Genomic DNA, 9317 nt, shown 5'->3' on the forward strand with positions numbered 1-9317 from the left:
ACTAGTATAAATAGTGGTTGTGTCTTTGAGTTGTATCAAGCCAAAATTTGAGAAATAAAATTTCTACTTTCTTTCCTTTGTTCTCTTTAGCCTTCTCTTGTTCCAAAAGCCCTTTTTCATTCCAACAAAGTGGTATCAGAGCCAAGTTCATTTCTAGAGATGGCGAATGGAGGATGGCTTCCTTCCAAGTTCCATTGCTCAAGATGGTAGATTATGATAATTGGAGTATAAAGATGAAGGCACTTCTCGGAGCGCATGACGTTTGGGAGATTGTAGAGAAAGGCTACGATGAACCAAGCGACGAGTCCGCTCTATCCTTAACACAAAAGGATAGTTTAAGGGATTCAAGAAAGAGAGACAAAAAGGCTCTCTTCCTCATCTATCAAACGTTAGATGATGATGTATTTGAGAAAATCTCAAGTGCTACATTGGCCAAACAAGCGTGGGAGAAGCTCCAAGTATCGTATAAGGGAGAAGAGAAGGTTAAAAAGGTACGTCTTCAAACCTTAAGAAGACAATTTGATGTCTTGCAAATGAAAAAAGGCGAGACGGTCTCCGATTATTTTTCAAGAGTTCTTTCCATTTCTAATCAACTAAAAAGAAATGGTGAGAAGCTAGAAGACGTGACTATCATTGAGAAGATTCTTCGATCGCTAGAATCTAGATTTGATAGTATCACAACTATCATTGAGGAGACAAAAGATCTACAAGAGATGACAATAGAGCAACTCTTGGGATCATTGCAAGCTTACGAAGAAAGAAAGAAGATGAATGAAGGGATTACCGAGCAACTCCTCAAGCTAGATCTTAAATCATCCAAGAAAGATGAAAGCTTCAACAACTATAATAAAAACTATCATGGACGAGGTCATGGACAAGGACGAGGTCGTGCAAATGAACAAGAAAGAATTTCAAAAACAATAATCAAGAATGGGAAGAAAATTCAACAAGAGGGCGTGGAAGAGGATGCTCAAACTCAAGGTACGAGAAATCTCAAGTTAAGTGCTACAATTGTAACAAATTTGGGCGCTTTGCTAAAGAATGTAGAGCACCCATAATTAAAGTGAATGAAAAAGTCAACTACGTAGAAGAAGAAAGAAAAGAAGATGGCACATTATTCTTAGCCTACAAAAATAATAAAAGATGTGAAGATGGAACGTGGTACCTAGACACTGGAGCAAGTAATCACATGTGCGGAAAAAGGAGCATGTTCGTGGAGCTTGACGAAACGGTCGGCGGCAATGTATCCTTTGGAGATGACTCAAAAATAGAAGTGAAAGGCAAAGGTAACATCCTTATTCACTTGAAGAATGGGAATCATCAATTTATTTCTAATGTCTATTTTGTACCAAATATAAGGAGTAATATTTTAAGCTTGGGACAACTTCTGGAGAAAGGATATGATATTCATTTAAAAAATAATTATCTTTTCTTAAAAGATAATATTGGTACTTTAATTGCGAAAGTGCCAATGTCAAGAAATAGAATGTTTTTGCTAAACATTCAAAATGATGTTGCCAAGTGCCTCAAAGCTTGTTATAAAGATGTATCTTGGTTATGGCATCTTCGATTTGGTCATATGAATTTTGGAGGACTGGAGCTGTTTTCAAAGAAAGAGATGGTGCGAGGTCTCCCTTGCATCAAACATCCCGATCAAATGTGTGAAGCATGTCTACTTGGGAAACATTTCAGAAAAAGTTTTCCAAGAGAATCAAGTTCGAGAGCTTGAAAGACAATGAAGCTCATACATACAGATGTCTATGGACCATTAAAGTCATGCTCACTCGGTAAGAGTAACTACTTTCTTCTCTTCATTGATGATTTCTCACGAAAAACATGGGTGTACTTTTTGAAGCCAAAATAAGAGGTGTTCAGTGTATTCAAGAAATTCAAGGCAGCCGTCGAGAAAGAAAGTGGACTCAAGATCAAGGCTATGCGATCGGATCGAGGAGGAGAATTCACTTCAAAATAATTCCAAGAATTATGTGATGCCAATAAGATACGATGATCTTTAACTATCCCAGGGTCCCCTCATCAAAATGGAGTAGCAGAAAGGAAGAACAGAACCATCCTTGATATGGCGAGGAGTATGCTCAAAAGCAAGAAGCTGCTGAAGGAATTTTGGGCAGAAGAGGTCTCCTATGCAGTTTATTTGACCAACCGTTCACCAATAAGAAGTGTGTGGGGGTATGACTCCACAAGAAGCATGGAGTGGAAGAAAGACCAGCATCTCCCACTTAAAGGTTTTTGGAAGCATAGCTCATGTGCACGTACCTGATATGAAAAGAAGTAAGTTAGATGATAAAAGTGAGAAGTTCATTTTCATCGGCTACAACAACAATTCAAAAGGATATAATCTATACAATCCAAATATTGGAAAGACAATTATTAGCTGAGACGTTATATTCGATGAAGAAGGAGAATGGGACTGGGGATCATATGAGAAAGATTACAAATACGAAGATGAAGATACGGAGTAACCAAGGATGGAGCAAGAAAGAGAGGAGCCTACTACTCCACCAGCAACACCAACTATAGATAATCAAGAAAGCTCGAGTGAAAGAATACCGCAGTTCAGGAGCTTAAGAGACATATATGAGGTAGCAGAGAATCATAAAAATATTACACTCTTTTTCCTCTTTACAGACTGTGAGCTCATGAATTTTCAAGAAGCCATACAAAATAAGAAGGGGAAGGATGCTATGGATGAAGAAATTAAAGCAATCGAGAAGAACGACACATGGGAGCTGACTTCACTTCCTCATGGAAACAAAGAAATTGGCGTGAAATGGGTGTACAAAGCAAAGAAGATTGCTAAAGGAGAAATTGAAAGATACAAGGCGAGATTAGTGGCAAAAGGCTATAGTCAAAGAGCCGACATCGATTATGATGAGGTATTTGCTCCTGTTGCTCTCTTAGAAACAATTAGACTAATCATCTCCTTGGCAGCTCAAAATAAATGGAAGATACATCAAATGGATGCAAAATCAGCCTTCTTGAATGGAGTTCTTGAAGAAGAAGTTTATATTCAACAACCACTTGGATACGAAGTCAAAGAGCAAGAAGACAAGGTTTTGAAGCTAAAGAAGGCACTCTATGGGTTGAAACAAGCACCAAGAGCATGGAATAGTCGGATAGGAAAGTACGTGCAAGATAAATGTTTTATAAAATGCCCTTATGAACATGCTCTTTACATCAAGAATAATAATAAAGATGTTTTAATCGTTTGCTTGTATGTTGATGATTTGATCTTCACCGGAAATAATCAAATGATGTTTGAATAATTCAAACAAGCAATGATTAAAGAATTCGAGATGACTGATATTGGGCTCATGGCCTATTATTTGGGCATTGAAGTCCATCAAATGGAAGATGGAATATTTATCTCACAAGAAAGCTATGCAAAGGAGATGTTGAAGAAATTCAAGATGGATAATTGCAAACCTATAAATACTCCTATTGAATGTGGAGTTAAGCTATCAAAGAATGATGAAGGATAAAGAGTCGATCCTATATTTTTCAAGAGCCTTGTTAGGAGCATGCACTACTTAACATGCATAAGGCCTGATATTCTCTATGCTGTCGGACTTGTCAGTCGTTATATGGAGACTCCAACCACGAGCCACATAAAGACTGCTAAAAGAATCCTGCGCTATATCAAAGGTACAATTCATTTTGGCTTACTCTATTCCTCATCTAACGATTTTAGACTTGTAGGATATATCAACAGTGATTGGGCTGGAGATATGGATGATAGAAAGAGCACCGCTGGTTATGTGTTATTCATGGGAGATACAGCTTTCACCTGGATGTCAAAGAAACAACCAATTGTCAGTCTCTCTACTTGTGAAGCAGAGTATGTAGCTGCAACATCTTGTGTTTGTCATTCAATTTGGCTTCGAAACTTGTTAAAAGAGTTAAGCTTGGCTCAAGAAGAAGCAATGAAGATTCATGCTGATAATAAGTCCACAATAGCATTGGCCAAAAATCCAGTTTATCATGATAAAAGCAAGCACATTGATACACGCTATCACTATATCTAAGAATGCATTACAAGGAAGGAAGTGCAAGCAGAATATGTGAAGTCACAAGACCAATTTGCTGACATCTTCACCAAGCCACTCAAGTATGAAGACTACATGAAGATGAGAAATCTTCTTGGAGTCACAAAATTAAGTTTAAGGGGGATGTTGGAAATTAAACTTAATTTGGCCCGCTATTATTTAGGCTTTTGATTGAAGCCCATAATCTAGAGAAATCTATTAAAGAAGACTCTAGAGATCTATACATTTAATGTCATTTATGATAGGAGATATGGGAATACTCTAGAGGGTCTTTTAAGGAATAATTGTTAGAAAAGTCTAGAATATTCATTTAATGTTATTTATGATAGGAGATATGAGAATACTCTAGAGAGTTATTTGTAACCATTAGATTGAAATGTGTTGGCATAATCCTAACGGTGTACTGTTAGTATAAATAGTGGTTGTGTCTTTGAGTTGTATCAAGCCAAAATTTGAGAAATAAAATTTCTACTTACTTTCTTTTGTTCTCTTTAGCCTTCTCTTGTTCCAAAAGCCCTTTTTCATTCCAACATGGTAGTGGTGCAAGTAGCTAAAGAGGCGAGGTGATGATAGCTTCGCCGGCGAGAAAGGGAGTTGAGGAGATGACGGGAGAGACTGAGGCATGACTCATGAGGGAGCTGAAGGCTAGATAAGCTGAGAATTGAGGATTTCTCATGAATAGAAGTTGGAGCTGCTGATGGAGTTTTTGAATAAGGAGTGCAAGATGGGTTGGTGCTCGGTTGTTTAGAGGATCGAGGGACGAGGGCAAGTTTTTAAATTAATTATCATTTAAGAACTAATTAGTTGATTAAGTATGTTTAAAATTTAATTTAAAAATAGTCATAGTCGCCCATCGAATTGGCAACTTGATATATTTTTGACAAAGTTAATGTCAAGTAGATCTACGAATAGCAGCTGAGGAGGAATACCTAAGTCGCCCAACTAACCGACGACTTAGGTATGTTATTATTATTTTTTTAACTGAAGTTTTTCAAGCTTTCCCTTTCCTCCTCTCTTGAAGCCTATTCGCTACAGTCGCATTTCAGCCATCGATTTTCCTAGGAATTGAAGCTCAAGGTGAGTTTTTTTTTTAGCTAAATTTCTTGAAGTACTAGAATTTGGGAGGCATTGTGTTGGTTAAGATATATAGATTTTTCATATATTACGGTTTGCAAGTGATTGTACGAGCCTTTTTTTTTAGTCCGATTTGTGATTTGCTAAGCCATATTTGCTTAGTTGTTGTAAGAACTGTAGCGATTTGTTTGTTTGGCAAAAATATCACCATAATATTTTCTTTTGATGGAATATTTGGCATGTTGAGTTGTTTTAAGAATGTGAAAAACAATGTGTGTAGAAGTAATTGTATGAATTTCATTTGTGATTTTTTTTTGTTGATTTAGGAATACTTGGCATTTTAATTCATTTAAGTTGAAAGTTTTAGGTGTTTTTTAAAGATTTGTAGAATGACATGTTTTGTTAGTGGAATAAGGTTGTTGTTTTTCTTAAATTTACATATAATTATTTTTGCTAAAAAATTGTGTGTAGATGAATTTAATGATTGTTATATAATGCTCAAAATTTGTTTAAAAAAGATTGTAGAGCAATCAGTGTTGGATAATGATTAGGTTTTTAAAAAGTATATTATTTTTCTAAATTTAATTTAATAGTATAAATTTTGTCCTCATTTTTCTAAATTTAAGGTAATAGGTTTTCGAGACAAGTGGACGACCAACATCATTTATAATCATGTATTATGGAAAACTATCTCTAGCTGATAAATTTGCCCCAACATATATTGGAGGTAAAAGTCATCCCTTGCAAGTTCCGACAAGGTCAAATTTACACCACTATAAAACACGGGTTCTTAGAGCACTAAAGTGCGACACTTCAAGGTTCACAGTCAATGTTGTGGATCATTTTCTAGTTGGCAATGAATTTATCACGTCACTAGTTGAGGATGATGAAGCATGTGATGTTCTTTTATCCCTTACTGATGGAGAAGTTATGCTTCTTTATGTGAAAGTTGAGGCAATTCTAGTTGTTTCTAATTGTGATGAAATAGTTTCATCACCAATTCATGATTATATCAATCCTTGACTTGGTGGTGAGACATAGGGTGGTGTTTATGGCTAAGAACCCATGCAAGAAACAACTAGTCGGTAAGTTCAACATTGAGCACATTCATAGCATGGTGATTTAGAATTAAATTTTGTTGGTGTAGTTTTACTGAATATATATCAGTACAATGCAGATATGCAGAAAGAGAATGTGCAACTGATGTATCTGGTCCTTCTATGCATATATATTTTGATTTTTATTCTAGGGAAAACCAGTCTGGATCGGAGGTTATGACCCTATTGCTGATGAAGGGTACAAGAAAATGAGTAGTGGTTCTAGCGACGATGGTTCTAAAGATTTGGATGTTAGGGAAGTTGATCCAATTTATGAAACGGTACTCAAGCATAATAACATTAATGAAGTTATTCATGATTATTGCATTAGAATAGTTGATGTAGATGCAGATATGGTTACGAATAATAAGTATTGAGATACCTATAAGAGTACTTATCAGTGGAAAACAAAGATTACTTCAGACAATGTTAATGTGTTCAATATGTAAAGAGAGGAGTATTTTATTCCAACTGAATTGTCTGAATGTATGTGCTATAGAAGAAAATTTGATCTTCAGTTTGACATATAAGGGTGGGCAATCATGAATAATGTTGAATATGTTGCTATTGCTTAAAATAGAAAAGTATTTATAATTGCTTTCCTGCAACACGATAACCCCGCTGCACCTTGTCCTTGGCTTTTGCATGCCTGATTGAGCAAGAGGTTGGGCGGCGTTTGAAAGATTTCATCAATTAGGCTACAACTGTCATGTAGTAATCCTATTCTTATGGTTGGACATAGGCAGTGTAACTAGCAATTTTTTAGATTTTTCTTGTCACATACCATTAAAAAGAAGATGAACATAAAACTAAGAGAGATTATAGGGAGAATTGAAGCAAAATTCAACATTAAAGTGTCTTATATGAAATCATGGGATTCCAGGGAAAAAGCTATTAAGGTTGTATTTGGTAGTTAGGAGGAGTCTTATAGAACAATTAATTTATTCATAGAAGCTGTTGTTGCAGCAATACCAGGTTATGTTTACATGATTCAATTAATGATTCATATAGATTTCAGCATATGTTTTGGTCCTTCGGAGCTTACATATCTAGTTGGAGAATTTTTTGGCATGTACTCAGCCTAGATGAGACATTTTTTATGGGTAAGTTTAGGGAAATATTGCTAGTTGTAGTTGGTCTGGATGCCAGTAACAACTTTTTCATGTTGGTATTTGCTATAATTTGGTCAGAGTGTGTTGAATCCTATATATGGTTTCTTACATCCCTGAATGAACTACTCCCATCCATTGGGACTAGATTAAATCTATGTATCATCCCAGATCAGCATGTCGATCAGGTATGTGGGTGTAGGGAAATATTCCCCAATACCATGAACAATCATTTTTTGCGGCACTTGTGTGAGAATTTCAAAAAAAAAATTTCTTAATTGGGGATTTTAGATGTTGACTACATCTTCCAGAAGATGTATGTGGCTAGTACATAGATGATCCATTCTTGTTCAACAAACGCATGGCTGATATCATCAACATAAAACCCAAACTACATCAATGATTAGGTTATAGGGATGTGAAGAAGTGGGTTTTAATGCATGATGGTGGGTATAGATATGAAGGGATGACTACTAATGTTTTAAAGTTCTTCAATGGAGTACTGAAGAGAGCACGAGGCCATGTTCATTTGTTGAAATGGAATAAAACATTTGTATGAACATTGGTATGAGGGGCACTTGGCCCCTAAAGCGCAAGCTAAAGTTCAAAGATTGGAGGTAAAAACTATCCCTTATAAGTTCCGACAAGGTTAAATTTACACCAGCCTAAGACACAGGTTCTTAGAGCACTGAAGAATGACATTGCATTAATTACATTAGTTTATTACAACATTGTAGCCATTTTCATTTGTTGAAATTACATAAAAAAAATACAAGTGAACATATATGAGGGACACTTGGCCCCTAAAGCACATGCTAATGTTCATAAATTAGAAATGGAGGCAACGAGACTAGCCGAGCCAACTAGGATTAAAATGAACAAATTTCAGGTATTCGATATGACTTGAAGATTCTATAGAGTTGACTTGGGCCCTGACGATATCTTTATATACTGTTGTGGCAAAACAGTTATTTACCACATGCCTTGTGCACATGTGACTGCTTGTGTTTCCACACTTAGGCAAAGTCATTAGCAATATGTCTTAGAGTATTATAGTTTGAAAAACTTAAGATTAACATACTCAGATCAATTTCATGTAATTCTAGATAGATAATATTATGTTTCTCATGATCCTGCCTTCGAGTTATACCCTCTCCAAACACCAAACTATTGGAGGTGATCAGGAAGGCCTTGAATACATCAATATTGGAATACGATTGATGAAAGTAGGAGCCAGAGTGGTAGAGTTTGTAGTGTTTTACATGTCAGTGGTCACAACAGAAGCACATGTCCTACTAGGTAATACTCTACTAATTTTTTAGAAGACATGGAAAATTTATATTAAATAGAATATTTGAGATAGAAATTTTTCTCCCAATTATGGTTGATGAGTCTTCACTACTTTTAATGCTGAGTAGCACATATTTTTTCCTATTTTATTCATTTCATAATTCATGTAAAAGTTCTGCAAATATTTTTGTTTACTCTTTATTAGAATTAAATGTTCTAATCATTTTTTTCCATTTTATGTTATGGAGGACTCATGGCAGGCAACCAAGATAAGGCCTGTAGATGCCGATCTCGACATCCACAAAAGGATGAAGAAGAAGTGCAATCATCTCCCTTGGTAGATATGCACCCCAGCATTGCATCATTACAAGTAATGCATAGAGCTACACATTCAGATGAGGTTAATATAATATTTTTTCAGTATGATGTTATGATTGGAATTTTTTTTTTAATTTTTTTTGCTATTTATGGAATAGTTCTAGAAGTTACATCATACTTGCTCGTGGTGTATGAATGACTGATCAATTGCCCTCATTTCATGGCTACATTGCAAATGATGGGCTTAGATTGTATCAGTCAGCTACGATATATTAGGATGGATCATAACCTACTTACTGCTTTGGTCGAGTGTTGGTCACCTTAGACCAGCATATTCCACTTCCCTGTTGGTGAGATGACGATCA

The sequence above is a fragment of the Dendrobium catenatum genome, unplaced genomic scaffold (genome assembly GCF_001605985.2).
Source record: "Dendrobium catenatum unplaced genomic scaffold, ASM160598v2 fragScaff_scaffold_1190, whole genome shotgun sequence".
Lineage (NCBI taxonomy): Eukaryota > Viridiplantae > Streptophyta > Magnoliopsida > Asparagales > Orchidaceae > Dendrobium > Dendrobium catenatum.